Raw genomic sequence first — 24,208 nt, forward strand, 5'->3', positions numbered from 1 at the left:
ATAAATTACAGTTTAAAATGGTTTTGTTCTCTGAAGCTGTTTACAAGTTTGGGGGGTTTTGTTGATTTAGGAAAGTGCTCTGGAAGAGCAGAAGAGAATTGCAAGATCTCAAGCCATAACTGAGCCTCCTCATCCTGCTAACACCAGAGACCAAAGCAGTGATCTCATTTGTGCCCTTTGCTTTTGCTGCCTGTAGCTGGGACAAGGGAGAGAATTGGTTTGGTTTTTTAGATTGGATTCATTGAAAATGATGATGCAACAGACCATAACTTAGTGTCACATGCAGAACTGTCTGAGGCCTGCTTTGGTTTGGAGCAGTGCAGCTCTTTGGGCCCTTGGAAGCTGCTGTTCCTTCAAGTGTCTCTGCTCTTCTGGCTGCCATAGCAGGAGCGCAATGGAGACATTCAGTTTTAATTTTTTTTCCAGAAATTCATTGCATTGTTGAGAGTTTCTGGCCATTGGGGAGGTCCAGATCTATATGGGAGTTATGGAAGACTTTTGAGGTTCAGCTGTGAATCCACCCTTGCTACCAGCAAAGTTGCTATTGATGCCATTGGAGCCAAGGAACAATGCCTGGGCAGGAGGAGTGGAGTGTGTATGTAAGTCCCAGTCTGAAGCTTTGCTTCCCTTCATTTCTAATTGTCTGCTGCCTTCTTTTAAGACAGGTAACCTTAGATCAGAGGGAAAAAGGGGATTATTTTTAAGCATGATGAAATTTAACTTGTAATTGCTGTTTCCAGAGCAGCCAATTGAGAGGTAAGAGCATAGCTTTACCAGGCAGCCCATAATCTCTAGGATTTACAGATGCTGAAAATGAGCAGGAAATCAGGGCAGCAGTGACCTACCTGGAGTGCAAGTACAACATACACTCACAGATCTCCATGCTAAAGACACAACATTCTTAGCAAATTTTGCCTCTCCTGTGCAACTTTGAAAAATCTCATGGTTGGATGTTTGTGCCATGTTTCACCTAGTATTCATCACTTGGTGAAATAACACCTGCATTGCATTTAATGTCAGTTTTGGTATCCCTCTGCTTGAGACAGAGTGCCATAATAGATTCCATTGCTGGCAAATTTCAGCAGAGAAACAGTAACTTACTCATTGACTGCTTCCCATGATGGTTCATGTTCCTGTAAAATCAGCTACTTAGAAAAATGCCCAGTATTCATTTTAGCTTGCTCTGTCCCCTGAAACTGCTAAGACAGCCCCTGTAAAAAGCAGCACTTCATCAGATGTCCAGTGCTATGGTGTGTGCTGCAATGCACGTTTTGGGAGCCAGCACCAATTTATGTTTGTCCTTCATTTAAAGCCCCTCTATGGTGGCTGGCTAAATTCCTTCAATTCTAAGAAGCAATTTGGTTTTCCTACAGGACACAAGGTAAGCAGAAAGTGTGCTGTCATGCATATGGTACCTTTTGAGAGCCTGCCCTCTCACAAAATGTGCCATGGTAGAGAGCTGAGTCCCTGCCCCACCCTTGGCTCCTTGGAGGCAGCAAACACCCCAGCCCTGAGCACAGCACTGCTGCTGCTCTCCCCTGGCCTCTGTTTGCACCTTGGCTGCTCCAGGCCAAGTCTGACCTGTGTGTGTTGGCCAAGACTATTGTTTCAGAGCTGCTCCGGTGCAAGTGTAAGGGTTTCTGTTCTCGAGCTTTGGTAGTGTTAATCATATTCCTATGTACTGCTCAGAGTGATTGCTGAGGAAGTCTTAAAATCCATGCCCCACACAGAATGCTCTGAAAAAAGTGTTTGTTGTTGTCATTCTGTTCACCAACTGCTTTTCGGGATTTGTGTAATCAACAAATATCTAAATGAAGTATTGGCAATCTTCTCTGTGTAATCCCAAAGAAAACATGAAAGAGGAAGTTATACAAGTGGCTTTAGATGATGTCTCTTTCATGATATCAGGGAATCTTTTTTGTTCCACTTTAGACATCTTTTATTTTTTTGTTTGTTTTGTATAGAAGACTCCTAGCCCACTAGGGAGAGTTTAGCCTTTCTCTAGAAAAAAGGTTTATCTGTCAAATATCAGTTTGTTCCTTCCTCACCTGCTACTAATTTTAACATACCCCTCACTTAAGCAGCAATAAAGCTTCTTTAAGTGACTGTCCACGGGCTGTGTGAGTGTCCAAGATCTGGGCCAGGGAGCTTGGCCACTCAGGTTTGTGCCTGGTGGGGGTGTCTGGGTGCTCTTGGCCCCTTTTTCCCTGCTAGAGGGCAGGATATTCTGGGGGGACCTCTCCAGTGCAAGGTCCCCTCCTGACAGTTCCCAGGTATTCTTCCATGGAGTGCTGCTGGGGCTCCACCTCCCCTTGTGGCCCTGTGGCCAGTCTTACCCAGCTGCTCTTGGTGTTGAGGAGGTGTTATTGCACAATATTGTTATTTTCCTAATTGATAGAAAATAGTTAATGTATTAATTCTGTGTAATTTAACCAGTGTATGTATTAAAAACTCCCAACAGAAGCATGCGTGTCTAGGACAGCTCAGTTGAGGGCAGTTGTCTTGGGAGGAAAAGGCTGTTTGTAAATTAGACTTGGTCCAGAGGTGTCATTTTTGTGCTCTGAATTAGTGGGACAGCAAAACTCTTTATATCAGTTCTCCTTGCCTGAGAAAAGCTTTTGTGAACTGTTGTAGTCCCTTAAAACTCCTGTAGATGGAAAAATTCCAGTGAGAATTTTAAAATGGTATTTGAAAACAAATATAGGGTATATAAAAATACTGAATAAGCAGCTGAGCAGTAGAAAACTCCAAGAAAAATTGCTATTGTGTAAAGATATATAGTTGCAACAGTAGACTGATATCCAATAATTTACTACTAAGTTCCAAAAACTAGATGACTGCAAAGTGTTTGCTAAACCATTCTTTTTCATCTGACATGTGGTTGGATTATGTGAACTGACTCACCATTTAAATGGGGCTACTGAGATTGGTGTGTTATTGATTCAGACAATCCTTGACCCCAGGGATAACACTTGCTGTAACAGAGGAAACTGGCTTTTAGTGTCCTACTCTCTCTGCATCTATGTTATTTGACAATACTGAAAACAAAAAGATTAGGGAAGCAAAGAATGAGTTAATGCTTGCAAATTCAAGCAGCTTGTTTGATGAAATAGTGCTGGTGCTCTTCAGTAGAAAAATGGAGAGGTGCTGAGACTTTAGTTCTTTGGATTCAAATTGTTTTCAAGAAAGCTATCAGTGGGCACTTGCCTGGCTGCCTTCAGAACTGTTTTTTTCCCAGAGAAATCTTGAAATAACAAATAAGTAATACAGCAGACTGATGATCACAGTCTTAATTAACTGAAAACTTGCACTTTATTTTAAGGGTATCATTCTTAGGCCTGTTTGTCTACTTTTTCAATCTGTCATTCATCAATCTCCAGACATTGAGCAGGTAGCCTGGCACTTGCCCAATAGGTACTGGGTGATGCTGCAGCTGCTGAACAAGTACTTCATCAAAAATTATTCTTTGGCTTTTTATCAGCTTTTTCAAATCCTAGGTTGCAAATCAGTTGCTTCCTTTTTAGTTACACAGAAACAAAATGAGATGCACCTGAATACTTTTAAAAATAATTACTTCTAATACTATTTACCAAGGGAAACATTCATCCATCCTCACGTCTTTCTCTGTAGACTATAGCCCTCAGTCCTTTATTACTCTTTCATATGCAAACACTATGTCTGTGTTATAATCACTGAGCATAAGTCAGATAAAAGCAAAATCTGATGTATTAACAATGAAAATGTTCTTCTGAATAAAAACATGGATTACCATGGAATTTTTGCTAGGATTATGCTAAGAGCCTCAGAACTTGTCTCTGAAAGACTTATTCTTCTAATCAAAGTGAACATCCCATTTTTCTATGCCTTTTTCCCAAGCAGGTTGACAAATGATCTCTTCATATGTACAGCTTTTCCTAGGCACAAAATTTCACTAAAATCATTTGGGGAGAGGGCAATTGGAAATATCTTATGGATGATCTTCCTTTAGTCTCTCCAGTGCTATTGAAACAATATGCAGAGTGGGTTGGTCCTTGGGAGCCTGAAATCTCCCACTCTGAGTGGTGTTGTGAAAACAAACCTCTTTTTGAGTGGGAGTATCTGCAGAGAACAGCTGATGTGGGCTCTCCTTGCAGAGCACCGGCTGCCGTGCTCACACTACGGGGCTGTAGGTTCCGTGGTGGGAGGGAGTCAAATGTGGATCCCGGTGGGATGTGTGTGTGCTAGGCTTTGGAGATATGTCTCTTGGAGTTTCAGACAGCCCTGAGCCATTTGCTGACCTTTTGAAGGATTCCTAAAGCTGTTAGTCAGAAAGCATTAGTGTTAGATGCTGACAGTTCTGAATGGGTTACATACAATGTGTTTCCTTTGCTTTTACATGCTTAGATGATGCTTTACCAGTGCCAAGTGGTGGCAGACAAAAAGTTATCAAAAATGGGTATGGACATGGATGGAGGGAAATGCTATGTGTGCAGAAATTCTGCTTTCCTCTCAGGACACAGGACTACTGTTCAGTGTCACTGAAGTGCTGGCAATGTGTAAAACAACAGCCCTGCCCATGCCCACAAAATGGAATGGCAGTGTCCTTTTGCCATCTGTGGCTCAAGCTAAAGCACAGTCAGCACAGGTTCAGTGCCTTTTTCCTAGTAGTAAAAAAATCCAGTTAAGTCTTCACAATTATTCCTAGATGGATCAATGTAGCATAACATAGTAGTGCACAGATCAGATGAGTCACATTGAAGCTGACTCCATGCTGACAGTGAATTGCTTTCACTTCAGCAAATTCTTGAAGCACCTCATTTCCTATGAGCTAGATTATTTTTTCATAAATTGTGGACAACAAATAAGATGAGTTTTAGCCTTTGCCTTTGTTGCTGAATGTGGCAAGCTGATCTGTGAGTAATGGAGCCAAAAAGAGCAATCTGTTCCAGAGCTTCCACAAAGTTTTCCATTGTTTGGGGAACGAATCAGTCCATTCTCTACATGAAAGGGAAAGTCACGCTTAGGAACTTGATTTGTTGCAATGATCTTCTTTAATGTATTGCACTGCTGGTGACATTCTCGCTGATATTGGGGCCCTTTGTGTGCTTTGTATCAGTTTTATTTTCTTGCCAGGAAATTGGCTTCCTTACATATATAGGTGTTTCAATCTTGGGTCCTGTCGAGCCCGGAAGTGTGCCTGCTAACATGCTCCCGACCTGAATGCATTCACAGTGGCATGGAACCAAGGTATGAAAGCTGGCATTCAGGATTTTACCCCATCTTCCTATTGCAGAGTTAAGTTTCTTCTTAAAATTAACTCCAGTTATAGGCATAAAAAGTCATTTGAGAGCTCAGAGTGGCATTTGGAAGGGCATGGCTTTTGCCACGCTCAGGTGGTTGCTAGATTGGAGCTGGTTCAATGTTTCTTCTATACCGAGACAGGACTAAGAGAAAAATGTAACTTGAATTCACATGATTTGGTGAGTGCTAACCTGGATGTCCACGCCTCCCCAAGAAGAAAGAACAGATTTTACAGGGAATTCCTACCTGGGCCATCTAAGTCTAAAATAAGTAATGGGTGTCAGAAAAGTGTTAAGAAACTTTTAACAAGAAGAAGGAAAATGGAGACAGAATTGAAAAAGAAAGATGAGCAAAAATTTATCCATAAGGGCAGCTTTATCTGCATAGATGGGGAAATGAAGAATTCATTTTGGAATTTCTTTTCTGATAAAAATGAAGAGAGATTTTCTTTTCCTTTAAAAGTATTATATCATGTATATAAAAAGTTATTCACCATTGTCAGGTGCTACTGTAAGTGCTGGATAGACAGTGAGCAAGAGCTCATTCTTCCAAGTGCCTCAGGGCCTTGGATAGGGTATGTGAGGAGTGATTGAGGAAAAGGTGGTAGCCACCATTCTTCGTTGTCTAGCAATGTGGATTGCTATATGAACAGAGTGGAAAGCCCTGTTGGGTTCAGGGGTTGGCACTGAGACTGCATTTTTACCCTCTTGTATAGGGCTGTTGACATACTGATCCCTTCTCAGCTCAGAAAAAACCTAATTAAATAGCTTCTCTTCCCATGGCAGCACAGGCAAAGGCTAGGAGGACAAGGCTCATGCCATTATCCTGAGCTCCCTCTGGAGCCAGCAGAGCTGCAGCCAGTGGTGCTCAGCTCAAAGCTTTCATCATCTCCTCCAGGATCTTGCCATCCTAGTGTTCTTGCAAGGTCAGACTAGCAGGGTACGAGTGAATCCAAGAGGTCACACAGTTCATACAGCACCTGTCCTGTGTCTTGGGGAGGGAAGTCTGAAGTCTCAGCTAACCGGCTGAGAAATGACAATGTAAAGAAAATCATGTTTTCTTTAAGATTGCTTATAAATCTTAGCAGTTTTAGGGCAAACTCTCTATGGTCTAAGGCCACCCTCAGTAAGTTTGGGGTCCCAGACGTTTGCAGTGCAGGGCCCCTGCTGGCCCCTGGTATCCAGCTGTGCTGGGGTGTCCCTGCTCCTGCTTGCCAGGACACCTGTGACTCTGCCAAGCTCTCCTGCTGCACCTTTGCTGCTTCACTGAGCATTTGTTTGCAGTGTCCTGGTCTTCCAGTGACAAGAGCCCTGCCCCTCCCTGCACCTTGCCTACCAATAGCCCAGCATGTGCCTCATTTGGCAGGGGGAAAAGGGACTTACCCAAGGCTTCCCAGCAGCTCAGAGTCCGTGTGAAATCCATGCAGGGTCACTGGTGTAAATCCCAGGTGTCCTCTGGAGGCTGGAAATGCCTTCCTGAGCCACTTCAGCTGAGAGGCAGCAGAGTCTGATCCATCAGCTTAGGAGGAGACTGGAAATGCTTGTGAGAAGTTGCTTCTACTGGAAAAGGAGTTAATTTTTTCCAGATTTTTAAAAATTTTTTACTTTTTTGGCTTGTTTTACTCTTCAGTTTTTCTCTTTGCTCCTCAGAGAGGAATGTGAGCTCAGCTTACAATGAGTTAGGACTAGACCACACTTTTTTAAAGAAAAGCTTGAGATTCCAGGGAAGGATTTTGTTCCTTTTGTCTGCTTTTCTGTAGAAGATGCTCATTAAAAGGAGAGTCTGAATTTCAAGAGCAGGCCTATTAGAGAGGTAGAAAGCAGCTCTAAAACTTGACTTTGGATCCTGATTTCTTCCAAAGTCTGCTGAAATTCAGATTTAAGCTGGTGTGATGTGTGCTGCTCAGAAATATGCCTTGCAGAATATTTCTGAGCCATACCAGGCTCAATTAACTCCTGGCAGCTTCTGGTGGTCGTTTTGAAGCACATTCTGTGGGGTGTTTTTCAGGGGTCATTCAGCAATGTCTCGCTACAGAGAAGAGCACTATTGAACTCCTTGGAAAAGCTATGAAATTTCATACACTGGCTGCAACCCCAGGAGACTAATCCAGCCCCAAACACTATCACTCAGATTTGTGTTTCATTCAAGAAGTCATGAAGCAATCTATTTTGCTAGGGGAAAAAAAAAAAGAAACCATTATTTTATCATCATTCTGAGTACTTTCCATAGGAACAAAATTTATCAAAAATGCCTGAGATCTTTGAGAAATATCTCAGTTGTGCAGAAAAGCATTACATTGATTGTGAACTTAGCCTTTCTTTGGGTTTTTCTTCTTGTCATTTTTACTTAAATACAAATATTAATGAAGACCTAAACGTGCCCTTTTGCTATTGCCCTTTATTTTGCTTTTCTATAAAGATTGCTCATAATCCTACAGCTATCTTTTTGCACTTTAAAAGGTTCTTGCTTCTTATTGCTGTCAGGATAATAATGCTGCATCATTCCACCTAACTACCAATAAATAGAAATGCAGAGCCATGACTTCTATTCAAAAGCATGCAGGCTCCTTTGTATGTTTTGGTATATATAAATATATCTTTCAACTTGTAGCTGTAGTACAACATCTGAATTAAATCATGACTTATTCTTTCTATTAAAGCTGTGTTGTCCTTGCCATTATCCCTTTTTCCAGTAAATGAGTACAATGAAAAATTGATTCTAGCTGTATTGGACTGCAACAAAGTAACAAAAGATGATTGTTACATTATCAAAGTCCTCACTGCATCCATAATATAGGAATTGAAAACACCTGTCTTTATCTTCTCAATCAATATTGCACCTGAGTCACATTTTCCTGGAAAACACTTTAAAAGGTGTCCACTGTATGTTATTTAGATTTAACAAATGCATTATTCAGGCTGTCTTCATTTATTTTGATTACCTGAGATTGCTCTGCCATCCCTGTGAGTTATAAAAAGCCTAATATTAAAAGCCACACTAGACTAGTATGTCAGTAACAATATCAGATGGCTTCTCTTATGTGAAGCTCTGTGACAGCTGAACAAGTACATTTTGTAAAATGTATGTGGAAAACTGGTGTTCAAGGGGGACATTTCATGTCATGGCATTCTTTTCTGTAAAGTAGAGCAGGGCAGAGGGCTTCAGTCAAGGGTAGCTTGACCAGTATGACCCAACTGGAAGCAGATTTGGGGGAAGTGACAGTGGACATTAGACATTAGTCTGTATTTCTAGAAAGGATAAGCCAGAGCTGGTTGCCTGAGACTGTCAGCTGTGCTTTACAGAAGTGCTTTCTAATACTTTTAACATGCAGTGCTTAAGAGCAGCTAATTTACTGCATGTCTCAGTAGCAGTCTGAAACTGTTGAGCATCCAGTAAGAACAGAGAAATAAGTGAACAGCTCTAGAGACACGGCCATCATTTCAACATGTGCATTTGCATATTCCATCTAATACCTCAAGTCAGATGCCTAAAATTAGTAGATTTATTTGGATGTGTGGAAATAATTGTAATTTGTTTCACAGCAATCAATTTGTGATGCTTTGATTTCCCTTTCTGCAGAATTAAATTATTAAGGGGCAAATATGATTTTCAAGATACTTTTTATCATTCTCTCTGCTTGAAGTTTTGTCAAGTTTGACACACTATAACCCAACATTCTGCCATGAGTAATGAATACTTAAAAAAAAACCCCAACCAAATAAAAAACAAATTAAGTATGAGACATGCAAAGAAATGAGGGACAGCAGGCTAGTGGTACCTTGCCAGGTAATGTGGCCATAACAGGGGTCCCTTTTCCATATCCACCAATTATCTGCAGCCATGAGAGACAGCAGCAGTGGCTGAGTGAGGAGACTGTGCTCCTCAGTGCTGGGACTGCAGGGAGTCACATGAAGGGTAGAGCTCTTCATGATGCTCCACACACAGACCTCTCTCTGGCAGGGCCCACAAGGCACAGGCTAATGGGAATTGCAGCAGCTCCATCCCAGCAGAGACAGGGCTGCTGCAGTGGTGCTCAGCAAAGGCTGTCTGCTCCAGGATTTGAGGCTGGCAACAGGGAGAGGTGATGGAGATGATGGTCATCTGAGCCCTGCTCCAGCTCCCTGAACAGAGCTGGGGCAGGGCTCAGGGCAGGAGGAATGTCCTTGCTGCCCAGGAGAGGTCTGGAACTCCGCCTGAGTGCTGTTTGTACTGCCCCAAGATGCCTGGTGGTGACCCACAGTGACATGGCACACACTTGGGAAGCAGGAGGAGTGTTCAGATTTTGGTCAGTACCTGAGGCTAACTTGTGACAACTCATTTCACTAGCCCTGAAGAGCAAGAGGCCCCCCCGTTCCAGCAGTGGAACCATCAAAGCCCCTGCCTACACTTCTCTTGCATTTGGCAGAAGTACCCATATTTTTTTCCATCCTCTGCACTCATTATGTTTGTGTTTAAAAACCTTGCTTTTTGTTTTAGCAGAGGAGTAAAAAGATCTGCTTAAAAATTAACTTCAAAGCCCTTAGTCATTGCACAGCTACAAGGAGAGAAATCTTCCCTCGCAATCTTTTTAAATCTTGATGTTGTTTTTTTGTTTGTTTTGGGGTTTTGTTTGGGGTTTTTTTTGTTGTTGTTTTGTTTTTACAGCTGGGCACAGAAAGACTGGGCTGGTAAGTCAGAACCCCAGCTTCACCCTGCCTGCACACAGCCAGTGCTGACACCTGGCCCTGCTGCCCCAGCCCTGGGACCAGCCCATTCACACCCCACTCACCCATCAGTACAGAGTTTATCCAGGATCCAGTGAAGCTGTGAGATTTCCTCACTCCTTTGTGCCAGATCCTCGAGTCCCAGAGGGGTCAGGCTTTGCTGTGGCTCTGTACACGGGGGCACCAAAATGAGAGGGGAGCAGAACAGCCTGGGCAAGTGCAAAGCCTTGTCTTCAGCTGTCCTGGATATTGAAAGGGATAATTCAGTACCATCTGAAGTTTGCCTTGGCTCAGGGGAGACCCTGAGTGCCAGGATGCCTCTGTCAAACATTTTTAACCTTTAACTGGTAATTTCACATTGATACCTTGATGGGAACAGGCTTTCTCAGGAGCTGTGACCACCTTTGCTGCCAGCACAGCCTTGCTGGTGGCATTTTGGAGATTCTACTTCTGATGCCAGCCAGACCAAAGGTAAGGAGGGAACAAGAAATTAGAAATTACATGGAAAAAAATGTGACTGGCTCTGGTTAAAGGTTACTCCTGTAGGAACTTGACCTCTGTTCATGTGTCTGGCCCCCTTCCACATGCCTGTCCCCTGCACAGAAGTGTGCACGGAGATGTTCACAGAAGATCTCAGCTGAATTTCTTCCTCTGCTCAGGCCAGGAGTGTTCAGGAGGCTCTGCCTGCACCACTGGGGGGTGATGGGAGGGGGCTGTACACCTGGATCCATGGGAACCTGCAATCCTGCTATCTGCAGAAATGAGCTGCAAAGCTGCTGCTCAACTCTAACCCTTAATATATTCATATTCTCTCATCAGGGCAACTAGCAAGTGAACTAAAAACTGAGTTTATGATGCGATTCTGGCTTTCATTAAGGAATTTTGTACCTATTTAAAAAATATATGCAGGAGCATGTTGCTGATTATTTTGAGAACCTATGCAAATTTATTGATTTGCAGTAGGAAAGGCTTGCTGTGAAGTGTAAATTAAGCCATTTAAATCATCTTGCATGGTAACTGGAGCATCAGCTCTGTTTGTTCACTGAGTTAATACCCTATTTCCCACCATGGTTTTATAATTGCACTTGCTGTCCATCTTTGCCAGCAGATAACCCCCCTGCTCTCTGGGCTGGGTGTTGTTTGTGCTCTTTGATGGTGTCCCAAAGTATGCTGGCTGCTCCTTTGGCCAGGCAGGACTGGCTCCCCTCAGCACAACAGGACATGGGGGCCTCGAGCGAGGGCAGTCTGCAGAGCCAGGACATCAGTGGCTATGTCAAGCTCTGCTTTTGATTGCTACAGATCACTAAAATTTCTCTCTGTGGGCAGAGTTTCCACCTAAATACTTCTGCCAAACACGATCAGGGATATATTCAGTTTCATCCCCATCTCAAGTCACCAGTGGGTCAGATGTAATTGAAGATTTGACAGACCCTAAATTTTTTTCATGTCCCTGCATATGAACGTATGGAGGCTGTTTTAAAGACAGACCAAGGGATATATTAACACATAAATCCTGTAGATAGTTGTATTGGTTCTCAGGCAAATGTACATATGAGCATGTTTTCAGAAACATGAAGCTGAAGGCTGAGGTAGAAAAGATTCTCTGGAATCCCTACCTGAAGCTCTGCCCTCAAGTGGGGGATTGCACAAAGTAACACACCAGACAGGTGAGGGCTCCTTTAGCAGGTGCTCTTCACTAATTAAAAAGCTGAAATGGAAGTTTTCTATGGTGGAATAACTTTCCCCTTTACCTATGTTGTATGCTAACATCACAGTTTAGGCTTTTAATGAGTTGCTCTCAAATCTGCCTCTTCCTAACAGTAGAACTAGAGCCATTCAGTAATTGAGGGGTTGTTTGATACAGGAATAATGAACATACACATCAAGGCAAAACCACCCCGACTTTCGAAGGCCTTGCATGTGGTGCACACAGCATTTGCCTGTTTAGAAAAGCACAGGCTTTTAGGATAACAGACCATTGGCTGAGTCAAGTGATATTGAGTGGCTCAAAACTGTAACTCGGTCCTGCTATGCAATGCTGCATCCATTCAGGGGAAAAAAACCAATGTTCTAAAACTTCCAGATGAAACAGAGAGAAAAAAATAAATGCAAATGTTAAAATGCATGTTTTAGTTCTCACATTTTACAAATTTAAGAGGTGCTGAATTTTACTGACAGTTTTCTTGGCAGCAAGTGAATTCCAAAGATGCACATGCAAATATTTGTCAAAACTGAATTTTCAATTTTGCATGCATAAGGATTACTCCAGAAGTGCTGGCATACTCACTTGCTCCCAGAAGAAAAGTAATGTCATGTGGTATGTCTGGCCAATCACAGAAAAACTGTGTATTTTTAATTTTAAATATTCTGATTAGTCCATAGAGTAAAAAAATATAGTGAAAAGAAAGTCACTGAATATATTTGAATAATAAATTCAAGATGGTGTGATTGGCTTATATATATTCCCCAAGCAAGGAGAAACAAAATTAATCAAATAAATTATTCATTTTGAATTATTTGTTCAGATCTGTTTTTACAAGTAATGTCTACTAGTGATGTCTGAATTTTGCAGTTTGCTACAGAAGCTCTCCTATTGTCCTGATACCCACTGCTTTGTTTGGGTCTGATTTCTTCACAGGTGAGCTCTGCATTTGCTGTGATGGTGTATCTTCTGTGAAAGAGTTGCTAAAAGCAATCAGGCCTTTAGTAGCAGGCACTGAAAGTCCAAGGTGCTCATTGACCAAAAGTCATTAGAAATATAATGGTGCCCATTTCTACTAAATCATTACAGCGCAAATAGCATTGCTCTGCCTTGGCCTTTGAGCAGAATTAGATTCAGGTTAGAGTGCATCTGTACACTTACCCAGAGAAGCACTCAGTGCTGCTCTCCTAATTGCACCCCAGATATCCAGACCATATTTACAGAGAGGATTTAATGGTTCTGCCACCAAAAGTCTGTTAGTCTTTCATTGCATTTATTTTCATCAGAGAATCCAATCACTGTGTTCTCTGAGATAAATACAGTAATTAAAATATAATTCTTCTTTCTTTGATAGCTACGTCATGTATGGTGCTTGTCCACAGTCTTGTTCCAAGCTCATAGAGGAGGAAGAGCACAAAGTTGAACTATGTAAGCATTTATCAGTCTCCTGGCATTGATAAAGCCTTGCACTGGGAAGGGGGTAGCGGGTTTCTAAACAGAGCTGTGCCCCCTTGGCAGCACAGTGCTGAGCCAGGAGCAGCAAACCACCCCTCGTGGTGGATGGGGAGCTGAGTGTGCAGAGGGACCGTGGGGCTCTCCAGGGCCGTGTCTGCAGCTTGCCTGAAGCCCCAGGGCTCACCACTTCTGTGAAGCAAAGCATCATGGTGCTAGAGCATCATTTTCCTCCATCCACTAAAGGTGAGTGATGGAATGACAACTGATGCTGCAGCACAGTTCTGCTGAGGGGAATTTAAAGCGCTAAACAATGTGTCTCTGCTCCAAAACCCACGTGTGAAGCTGGGGGTTTGATCAAGAGCCTGCCAGCCACATCCTGCTGCCCAGGCTGCAGCCAGGGCTGGTGCACAGGGGGATTGTGACAAGGCTGGCAAAACCTGGAGCAGTATGGTCAGCTTTTTTCTGCAAAAACTGCCAGATGATAGTGAATTTCGTTGCCAAACATGACTCGTTTTGAAACACAAAAGTGCACAAATGTAAGTGGCACTGTCAGCTCCCTTAAAAATCACATTTTTGGAAGTCTGTAATAGTTGTTCTGTTCCATATGTGGAGGGATTTTTATGAAATGTTCCAGGCAGAAAGTGAAAAACTCTGTGGTGTACTGGCACGATAAAGCTATCTTGCATGAATGCAGTGCTTTCCACTTAAAGTGACTTGCATAAGTGGAAATATTATCCCCATTTTGCTGATGAAGAAACTGAAGCCCAGCATTTCCTTTGAGTCACATCCAGTGAGCAAGGATAAAGCCAAGAATGAATGTGCTGACATGCAGGATTTCCCATTGCCACCAGACAGGTTGTCACCACTGAAAATATTTCATTCTGACTTTATAGTTGTCTTCTCCCTGATTAAAGCACCATCTTACTAACCACTTTATTTCAACATGATAGAAAAAAAAGGAAATGTCTGTATTTGCTCCAATCTGTTCTCCAAGGCATCTCATGATGTGGCAGGAGACTTTGCAAGCTGCACTTGCAGTGACTGGGCACACCAGAGAAGAGGCAGTGTCCTAAATTAGCTGATGCAACTGGTGCCTGCACTAAATCTGTATCTTTGCAGGTCTACAATATATGGAAGGCAGCAAAATGTGGCTCCTAGAAGACTTATGTTGTCTGTAAGGAATCATTATAACTTTGGTTAGAATTGTTAACCATTCAGCAAAACGATACGCGACGTAATTATGTGAGTTATTGATCGATGCATATTAAGAAAGACCTCCATTTGTAGGTCATTATGAAGCATTATTGGGGCCTCCAAGTGCATCAATAAAATCATTTATTTCTTCACATGGATACTAAAGAAGACTTAGAAAGATGCCATTTGCAGCAAGCTGCTTGTGCCAGTAAATTATATTTACATCTGCTGCATATGGATAGGCGGGATGCAGGCCAAGTATGTGATGGTGGGAAGCAGCTTGCTGCTTCTGTTTTGGGAAAGTTCATCACGGTTGAAATTTTGGACAAATTAGATTCTGAATCAAGCTTGAGAGAGAGCAGCAGATGAGCTCAAAACTTTAGTTGCTCCAGAAACTCCATTCAGAATAATATACTATCTCACGTGTCTTGTCTTTCCATCAGAGTTCTGAGGATATTTTCTGGTTGCTGATGGGAGCAGAGGAGAAGAGAGGATCTCACATTGCAAAGGAGAAAAAAACCCCACACAATCCGCTTCACTCGAGTTTTGTGTTTGGAAAATGAGGACATGGAAGAGGTCCATCTTTGCTGCCATTTGGATACAACTGCAAGAAAAATTAAAAAGGTATGAAAGTCAAACTATGCCAGTGGCAAATCTGGTCTTCTGCACTAGTTTGTGCCCAAACAATATAGATGATAGATAAATTCAACTACAGTTTTTGGGCAGATTACAATGCTCGGAGATGGATACAGATACAGGCATTTTGTCCCTAGAGGCAAATGAGTGCAATAATTTCCTTGGTACAAAAGCAGAGCTGAACAGACACCTTCCATAAGGTCTTCTAAAAAGGTGCAAAGCCAGGCCAGGCTCTTGTCCTGCTGCCACTTCCCTCCATTGGGCAGCAGCTAGGGAATAACCTGGAGTGTTATGCTCAGGGTCCAAGGTGGGATCTCCACCCCAGGGCTTCCCCTTGGACAGGAGGATTCCAGACTCAAGCTGCTGAGGTGTGGGTGGGGAGCAGCTTTTGCCTTTGCTGGTTGTGCATTTTGTCCCTCTGGATGAACAAGAAGCTGGATCTGCCTCCCAGTGCTGTGCCCAAGGCAGGAGGAAAGCACCCTGCCTGGACAATCCATCCAGCAATGCAGCCTGCACATTGCTGTTGCAAATCAGGAACACAGTGCAGACCCTGTTTTGCAGTGCAGAAAAAGCAGCCCTTTCTTTAGAGAACGTGATAAAAATGGGCTCTGGCTTAATCTCCACACCTGAGGCTGGATTAGTGACTCAAGCAAGCAGAGCTACTGCTCTGTAACCCAAATAATGTCTGAAATGCAGCTCAGTGGAAATGGCTGCACTGTATGTTTGGGGAAACATAAACACAGAAGGAAGGGGGAGAATGAAGGGCTTTTCAGTCACTGTGCTGATGGTTTGTTGGCTTGTGGCTGTTACACATGGAGAGCTGGCTGAAAGGTTGCCAGGTGCTTTCAGGGCTGGCTGCTGACAGGTGAGATGTGTGTCAGTGAGGAGCAGGCTGTGCACAGCTGGCAGTGCTGGCAGAGGGGCCCAGGGGCTCCTCAGCACTGCTGCTGCTGCTGGGGTGCACACCAGGGCCTTTTTGCAGCACTCTGCACCTTTCCTGTGTGCAGCAGCACGCAGAGGCCATGGCTTTGTCCAAAGTCGTGGACACTGGCTGATCCCTGTGCAGTGCCTGGCCAGGGAGCCTCTGATACCAGCATGGAGCATCCTGCAAGGATGCCACTGCCAGCCTTTGCTGCCCAGGGCACCCATGGATTGCCTCACAGCACCTACCTCTGTTTCTCTGGCAACTATTTCACTTTAATCCATGTTCTGAGTCACACCCAGACAGTGACAGCTCACCATAGGAGATCACAAATAGTGAATATTTTGCAAATCTAAAATAAAATTTTCCTGCTAGGGATATGGGGTGGAGACCAAAGGAGACTGAAGACCCTTTCCCAAGCCCTCACAGGGCAAGTGCTGCTGAGGCTGGAGCAAACCTGACTCTGGAGGCAGACTTCTGCCTTAAACTCAATGGGTCCTGGCAAGTAAAATTACAACAAGTACTACAGTGGTTTGCAGAAGTAAATGTTTATTTCACCACTAAAATGCAAATGTCTGGTGTAGTCCCACAAAGTGTACACTCTTGCTGATGGCACTTGTTTGTGGCTATCCAATTTTGGAATAGATTTGCCTCTCAAATTTAATGATTTTGACAAGTGAAATTAACTTGTTCTTGACAAGGAAAGTAACTATGAGGAAGGCAGTTTTGATGTGTGTCAGTGCCAGCCTCGGGCTCTGCCCCTTGCCTCCAAGGCTGTTTCTTTCAGTAAGGGGCTGCTGTGACCAGCCCTTTCTCTTCAGCTGGAGGGAATAGCTAAGCCTGTGACTAAAATCCACCACACCAGAGACAGAGCAGCTCCCAGCAGACCTGAGAGGAGCTGGGATGTGTCTGCTCTGGTTCTGGGGCTCCCTGGCAAGCCCTGCTCCCAGTGCCCAGCTGCCCTGTGGCCAGGACCCAGGCATGCCTTTGCCTTGAGCATCTCTGGCTGCACTTACTCCACCCAGCCCCCTCCTCCACAGGTGATGAATACTTGGGTGCGTAAATTCAGAGAAAATTTAAGAAAAATTGGCTAGAGAAATTAAAACTGCCTCAGGCAGCTTAACTTGTACAGCGACACATACAGTACTTAGCACCCTAGATTTCATTATTCTTAACAGCATAACTGGAGTCCTATTTTCACACATTAAATATTCTTGGATTTTTTTCCCCAATGAGCAGACATATGATTTTTTTTCTCTGCCATCAACATGCATGTTTTGTCCTTTCAGAGACTTTTTTCAAATTGGAATACAGATTAGTTTTACCTACGATTTAAAGAACTCCAATGCTTGGTAAGGCCTCAATTTGTTTTTTATGGAAATGCATAGCTGTGGGGCTATGGGGAGCTGCTCACTGCTTAGCACTTCTGAGAGTAGAGCCGTGCAAGAATACACTATTTTCACATCTAGGCTTTCACAGACAATGTCAAATTTAACTGTTTGCCATGAAAAAACAGTCTCCTTAAGCAGGAATAGGCATGCTCTTGTGCTCTCCCAGGCCAGACCTGGAAACCCCTGAGAGCATGAAGGGAGAGGAAATCCTAAATAGGCAGGGACCAAGTGACCAAGGCCAAGTGTGTACCTGAGATAGAGGCTGAGGGTGTATAATGAGGAGGCTGGCAATATCTGAGATTTCCATTTGCTGCTGGAAACAGTGAGGGGAAAAGACCTGCCCAGCAAGCCCTGTGGCAGGCAGGCTCCCGGTGAGGTACCCACGGTGTGGGTGGGAGCACACCAGAAGGTGTTTGCTGAAGCAGACTGGGGGAAGCTGGGGGTGCCCAGCCTGGGGGGGAGGTTGGCGAGTCCCGTCATGGGAGCCTCCCTTTGGGAGGGTTGCTGGCATTGGTGGCTGTATTACCTCTGCATTTCCACTTCCTGGGTTAAGACAGTGTGTGCAATGAAAACTTGTGTGTCAGGCTTTCAGTCAAAGGCAGTTTTTGCATGTACGCATCCCTGCCTAGACCTTGCTGGGCTGTTTTCTCACATCCTTCTGAAGCCCTCGAGCCCTTCAGGGTGAGATTTGTGCAACAGGGAGCTGTTCATCAAAGAAGAGAGCCCAGGGAATCTGCCAGCTCAATAACATGGGTGCTGAGCAGCTTGCTAGGCTCCTCTGCTGTCTAGGGTAAAGCCTTATGGACTGAAAAAAAAGTCTGGGGCTGCTTGTGGAACTGAATCCCATCCTTGGGACTCTGTGCTGTGAGACAGAGGGCCCCCTAGTCTGTGCCTCAGGGATCTTGCCCTCCCCTGGCACTCCTGGGGCTGTGGTCCCTGCTGGCGCAGTGCTGTCCTGCCTCCAGGCATACCAGGCTACCTCGTGAGAAGTGTCAAGTGGCACTAGACATTCATGATTAGGAACTCAAATCCTTCTGTAATTGTCCTGGGACCAGAGTGAGTGAGTGCTCTGGTGCAGAGTATCATCTTTCCTAAGATGATCTTCAGGTGTTTCCATCCTACTGCTCATTAAGCTTAAGCCTCACCTGCTGGGATGATCCGGGCATATCTCATCTAAATAATTCTTTGCTATTCCAGGGGGCTTAAATATTCCTGGCAGCTTTGTCTGTCTTGTTCTCAACCAGTGAAGCACAATTTAATCTTAGGACTTGAAATGTTTTACTCTAATGAAGTCTCTGAGTTTAGAGCACGGGTGAAATGTAGTAATTTATATGGTACAAGAGGTCAAACTCTAAATGAACTGATAGTCTATTTTGGCCCTAAATTATGAAGTTCACAGAATGATTTCTAATAATGAATGCATTTGTAAAACTTGGATGCCTTCTCAGGGATAATCTGCAAACAGAAAAACAACTTGTTTTGTTAAGCAGACTGTGACAAACAGTTCTTCCAACTTTATGCTATGCAGACATGTATTTTTGGATATTCTTTGGGGGAAAAATCTACTGCAGTGAAATCTACATAACCTGCAAGAAAAGAATCTGAAACAAAACAAAAGATATATGTAGATGATGAAAGGTAGAGAATCAGGTTGGAATTCTAATGTAAATGTATGTCACTATCAGTAGAGATCACTTGTAAAGCACTACTTTAACTTGAAAAGCCAAGAACTAGAATATTAAAGTGAAAGTCTTTTTACTGTGCATTTAGAACAAAAGGTACCCTGTCATTAGAAATGATATGTAACAGGCAGATGAGGGTTGTTGTTTTCAGTGTTTGGTTTAAACACAATAAAGATGAACAGAATTAAAATATGTTCATTGATGCATGAGGATGAAGTCAAGATCAGAAGTACAATTTCCTAATTTTTAGATTTATTCAAAGACTCTTCCTTTGTATTAACTGCTACAGATGTTTAATGAATACTTAAAACCAAACACCATTCCCACCTTCCCCCCCACTGTGTTCAATGTGTTTTGTACAGGCAACCTGATAAAAAGAATATCTAGGAGGAGGGGAAGGCAAAATCAAAGTTGATGTATCAGAACATCTACTGCATGTCTAAATACAATGAAATTTGAACTGTGTGGGTGTATTCACTCATTTTAAAGAGTGTTCATTGATTTTAGTTTTATTATGTTTGGAATTGTGGTATGTTACACAAAGACCATTTTACTGATCTTTATGATTCCATAAAAGCCTATAACAATTTGGATAACACTGGCTGCTCTGTATTTTTTCTTTGTTTCTGCTGTTAGACTTTATGCTTAGCTCCAGGTATAATGAGAACACAGAGCTTTCTCCTCTTCTCACTGAAAACTATAGAAACATTGCTACAGGCTCTGGGGCACCCAGGCACAGGATACATCCTGGACCCTTCAACAAAGACACCTAGTTTGGCCTTGTGTGGAGGTGGGACAGTATGAGGCTGGCATGAACTGAACCCGTGGTAACAACAGAGTGTTGGAAAGGTACCAGTATGACCAAATTTCCATGAGTTTTGAGGTGCAATGCCCTATTCTGATGAGATTCTCTCCTCCAGCCACCTGCCTGAAAGTTCACTTCCCAACTTCCCAATGTGAACATGGAAAGAATAATATTGATGGAAAGGTGAGTCAGTGTCCGAGCAAAATTCTGAAGTTTTCCTTTTTCTGTACAAGCAGGAGGAGGGAATTGTAGTCTGAGGAAAAGACACAATATCCAGGAGTGTCAGATATAACCAGGGAATGGTAAGAGGACTTAGAGCAGGGGAGTGGGAGTCCTGAGAGTTGGGGAATATTTATAACTCTGCAGAGATCCCACTGTGTGGACTTGGACAAAGTGCTCCAGATTGATGTGAATATCAGTAGCAATACATAAGACCCCTGTTGGCTTCCAGAAGCTTTGAAGTATGTTTGAACCAGACTTCAGTGGCTCAGTATGCACTGCACTACCTGCTCCTGTTCTCCCAGGCTGAAGCACAGACCTCCTGTGTGCAGCTGCCAGGCCAAAGCTTTTTTTCTCCAAGACCTGGAGGAGCCAGAACAAGGATGCAAGGTATTGGAAAGAAAGGCTTTTGTGTGGAGAGACTGGACAGTGGAGGACGGGAAGGCGTCACTTTTATGAAAAGACACCCCATCTGGCTGGGCACTCCTCGCCTTGGGTGCCCAGGGCAGTTTTCTCTGGGCACAGCAAGGTCTGCTGGACTCACTAAGACATGGCAATTAACCCCTCTGTGCCAACTGGCCAGTACTTGCAAGGAAGTCAGGTAGGACAGGGTTGCCATGTAGCTGGAAGCCAGAGGGGACAAAAGGCCAGTTGGTGCCAGGCACAGGTGAGCCATTAGTGTAACCTGCACCTCCCAGCCTGTGGCTGGCAGCTGTAAAGCTGCCACTGTTCTTCTCTTCCATGAGTGAGGTTTTCAGTGGTTTCATTTCATCTGATGGGTGAGACATATTTCCTATAGTTAAGCTGAACAGACAGCACATCATCCTGGCTACATCTTTCAGGGGTGTTTTTAAGTTTGTGCACACAGGTTTTCCACAAGGACCCACTTTCTACTCACACTCTCCCTTTGCTAAGTGATAGCAACCAAACCATGCTGTGTTCAAACTCCTAAGCTTTGAGATAAAAAAAAAGATTTTCTGAGGAAGGGAGCTTACAGTCTAATTAGTTGATGGTGTTTCTCCTCACAGTTTGTACTTCTGGATTGAAGGTTGAGGTAATTTAAGCACTGGCTTTCACCACAACGAGTACCCAAGGCTCAGCTAAATTCAGGCAAAGCCCAGGCTTCCAAGGCACAGATTGTATGCCCTGTAACACCAACCACTATAAAGATGGAGACCTTAAAACTGATGTTGTTATTGCTGATCCCAGCTGGAGAAATTTTGGTGTCAGAAATAAGCTCATGTTTAAAGAGATTTTTCTCTAATCCTGGCATGTTTCAAAATCCTGGGTGAGATTTAGTTAAATCCATGAAGGGAAAAGAGATGAAATTCTAACCTCAATATCCACAACAGTCCTGAACCAAAATGGACACCACAGGATCATTAAAGAGCTTATCTCCATCTCACAGACAGCCAACATGTGCACACAGTGTCTGTGTGTCACAGGGAGGTGTCACACACTGGGAAGCTGGGTGACAGTGTGCCAGGGATGCCTGTGGCAGGACACAGTCAACTCATGCCACTACAGTTAGTGCCATTGCTGCTCAGCCTGCCTTCCTCTTCTGTTTATTATTAGCTAAACACAAGTGTTGGTTCATCTGCCATGTTGGGAGTAGAGGGGACACAGCCCGGCTGTGTGGGAGATGGGGCTGCGTGGGCACCTGGGTTCCTGGCCTCCTTGCTGGCACCACGCACAAATTCATGGCTGATTGCTGCTCAGAATTGTACTGTCAACAGTCTCAGCTGAATTACTGTGTGAGGAGAAGAGGCCCAAAAAGGAAAGTTCCTGGTTTTGTGACACCAGTGTCCTTCAGGAGACTCTGGTTCAAAGGGCACAGTTGGCAGTGTAAGTGTGGGGGTGGAAGGCACACGCTGCCGTGCTCCTGGTGCTTTGCTGTGCTCTTTATCTCTCCCAATTAACTTCTGGAGTGCTCTTGCCACAGCAGCACCAATTCAGTAGCTGTGAGTGGAAAGTCAGCAGCCCTAATGCAACAGCACAGCAGCATACTTCCATTAGGTTTTTCCAAAAGAGACTCTTCGGGCTTCTGTCAGAACATATTCATGACTTCTTGTATGTAAACTGGTCTCTTTCAAGACGCTGAGTTGTGTTCTTAAAAAAAAAAAATCCTATTTAACCCAACAGCAATGAAGCTGAGGGCTATGGGTTTGCTTTAACTAACTGGTTAATGAATTTTTCACCACCACTTTGTTTCACACATTGTCAAAACAAGAAGCTTGTGCTTCAGAGGGAGGCTGGGTCATCTTATGTAGACTCTTTCAATGCTAGTTTAAAAATTTATTGGGGGTATTTGTAATTTTTTTTCTGTTTTGAAAGTATCCAGTTGTGCTTCTTTTTAATTATTAATAATTATTAATTATTTCTAATTTTTCAGAATTCTGCTGATTAGACTCCACTTTTTGAAGCAGTTTCTTTTCTATCTGGATTTACTGTGTGTTTTTTGTGCTCAGGGTGCTCAGTATTCTCTGTGCTTGCTGTTTTGCAGGGCATGCACCACAAACCCTACATAATTTTTCTTGGTTTAGGACAGATGATCCTGGCTTGTGTGAGAAATAAATTTATCTTATGTGATAGCTGTCTCAATGGCCAGTAGGGTAGTCAGTAGAAACATCAGACCCGTGGCATGTGTGAATTCAGTTCTTAGACTGGCCTTGGTCTGCAGGTACAGTCAGAAACTGCACTTGAGTGCCATACAAACAGAAACTCTTCATGTAGACAGCTTCCCTGGCTGAAAATATCCATTTCCTTCTCCCTTGCTGGGAATACTGCAGTAGTCTTACTGAGAAGCCAAGGACAGAAAAGTTCTGGTGCAAATTCTACTAAGCAGTTTTTCAGGGTGGTATTTTTAGACAACATCGTCTCTTGCATTCATTGTGCTCTCCCAAAGACAAGGCACTGTGGAGAGCATTAGAAGGTAATACTTGTGTTAACAGGATTCAAATGCACTCTGGTTTTTAGTCTGATTTGCACCCACATTTAATTGTTGCAAGATTTTTGTGCCTGACAATAATTTACTGCTGGTGCGAATGTCAAGATGTAGCCATTTAGCTCACTGATTTGTGGGAGCAATGAGGTAATTTTATGCCTAGGTCCTCTCATTTGTACCTGCCAGCAATGCAGAGGCAGTCTTTCCTAATCAAGCATTAAAAGTTCTTCTTGATTAATCTCTGACTTTGTTGGAAACGTTCCAGATTTAAGCCAGTGTAATTCATTTCAGGATCAGACCCATTAAGCGTTTTCCAATGAGTAATATACTGTGTCACTCTTCTGCTCTTAAAGATGTCCAAAATCACAGAGGTACTGGTGTTGATCTGGGAGATACATGTATCCTCTGACTCCACTGGCACCTTCTCTCCCATTTCCTGACTTTTGAAGATTTTTCTCTAGGTGAAATTTCTTTATTTCAATTTCTTTCTGCATTCAGCTGGAAGAATTAACAAATGGTGAAGTGTGATACTGTCGATCCAGTGCTCTGTGTGGCCAGGCAATCAGGACAGAAATAATTAACACAGAAAGTGGCCTGCCAGTATCCTGCTGAATGAAATTGGAAGGAGTTCAAATACAAAAAGATTTTTTAGCTTACCACTTCTGGGCTACACATAGCAATAGCCATTTGGAAGGACAACTGCCAGCTTCCATTTCAGATTGCTTGACAGCACTAACTAGAGCACTAAGAGCATCACTCCATTTCAGCAGGAGCCGTTAGCCAGATTTGAGATGCGAAGCATTATTTCCAGACAAGGCAAGAGATCAAAGAGGGAATCAGGTGCTGCTCTGATGTGTTGTAGGAAGGTGAATTCCTCTGAACATTGAAGGAAATATGGTGTGGGGAGTGTCTCTGGTTTCTAGCCTGCCAGGCAGCCACACGTGGTGTCCCGGCTGTATGGAGACCCTCTGCTCCCCTGGGTGCCTGCTGCTGCTCCCTGCCACCTCCCTGTCCCTGCCTGCTGCAGCATGCCACCACACAGGGACGATGGCTGGGCGTGGGCATGGCCACACAGTGCCCAGCTGTGTCACAGGGTCTGTGCCTGTGGGGTGATACAGGGGAGGGCAGCTGCAGCTCTCTGAAGACCACTCTCCCTTCTTCTTTCTGTCCGTTTCAAAGACGGCTGATGCAGCATGAAAAAGAACAAATGGTGGCTGTAAAGGTTAAGAAATCTTCCTTAGGAGCAGGGATTTCTCCTGCAGGAGATGTGACCAT

General features: G+C 43.7%; 1 long non-coding RNA gene across 20 annotated transcripts in view; it reads left to right on the plus strand.

The window, feature by feature from the left end:
- Positions 1–24,208, plus strand: part of LOC135305038 (uncharacterized) — a 65,311-nt gene that overhangs the window by 16,800 nt on the left and 24,303 nt on the right. For 4 of the 20 annotated variants that reach the window (XR_010366306.1, XR_010366304.1, XR_010366307.1 and 1 more), the window contains 6 exons: positions 427–599; positions 13,040–13,113; positions 13,204–13,383; positions 14,778–14,958; positions 16,268–17,244; positions 19,602–19,953. This is a non-coding gene — a long non-coding RNA (uncharacterized LOC135305038). Of the gene's footprint in view, positions 1–426; positions 600–10,362; positions 10,455–12,555; positions 12,622–13,039; positions 13,114–13,203; positions 13,384–14,259; positions 14,315–14,777; positions 14,959–16,267; positions 17,245–19,601; positions 19,954–23,700; positions 23,800–24,208 lie in introns of all 20 variants that reach the window. The other 16 variants (XR_010366313.1, XR_010366316.1, XR_010366322.1 and 13 more) reach the window with 16 other exon arrangements.

The sequence above is a fragment of the Passer domesticus genome, chromosome 7 (assembly GCF_036417665.1).
Source record: "Passer domesticus isolate bPasDom1 chromosome 7, bPasDom1.hap1, whole genome shotgun sequence".
Lineage (NCBI taxonomy): Eukaryota > Metazoa > Chordata > Aves > Passeriformes > Passeridae > Passer > Passer domesticus.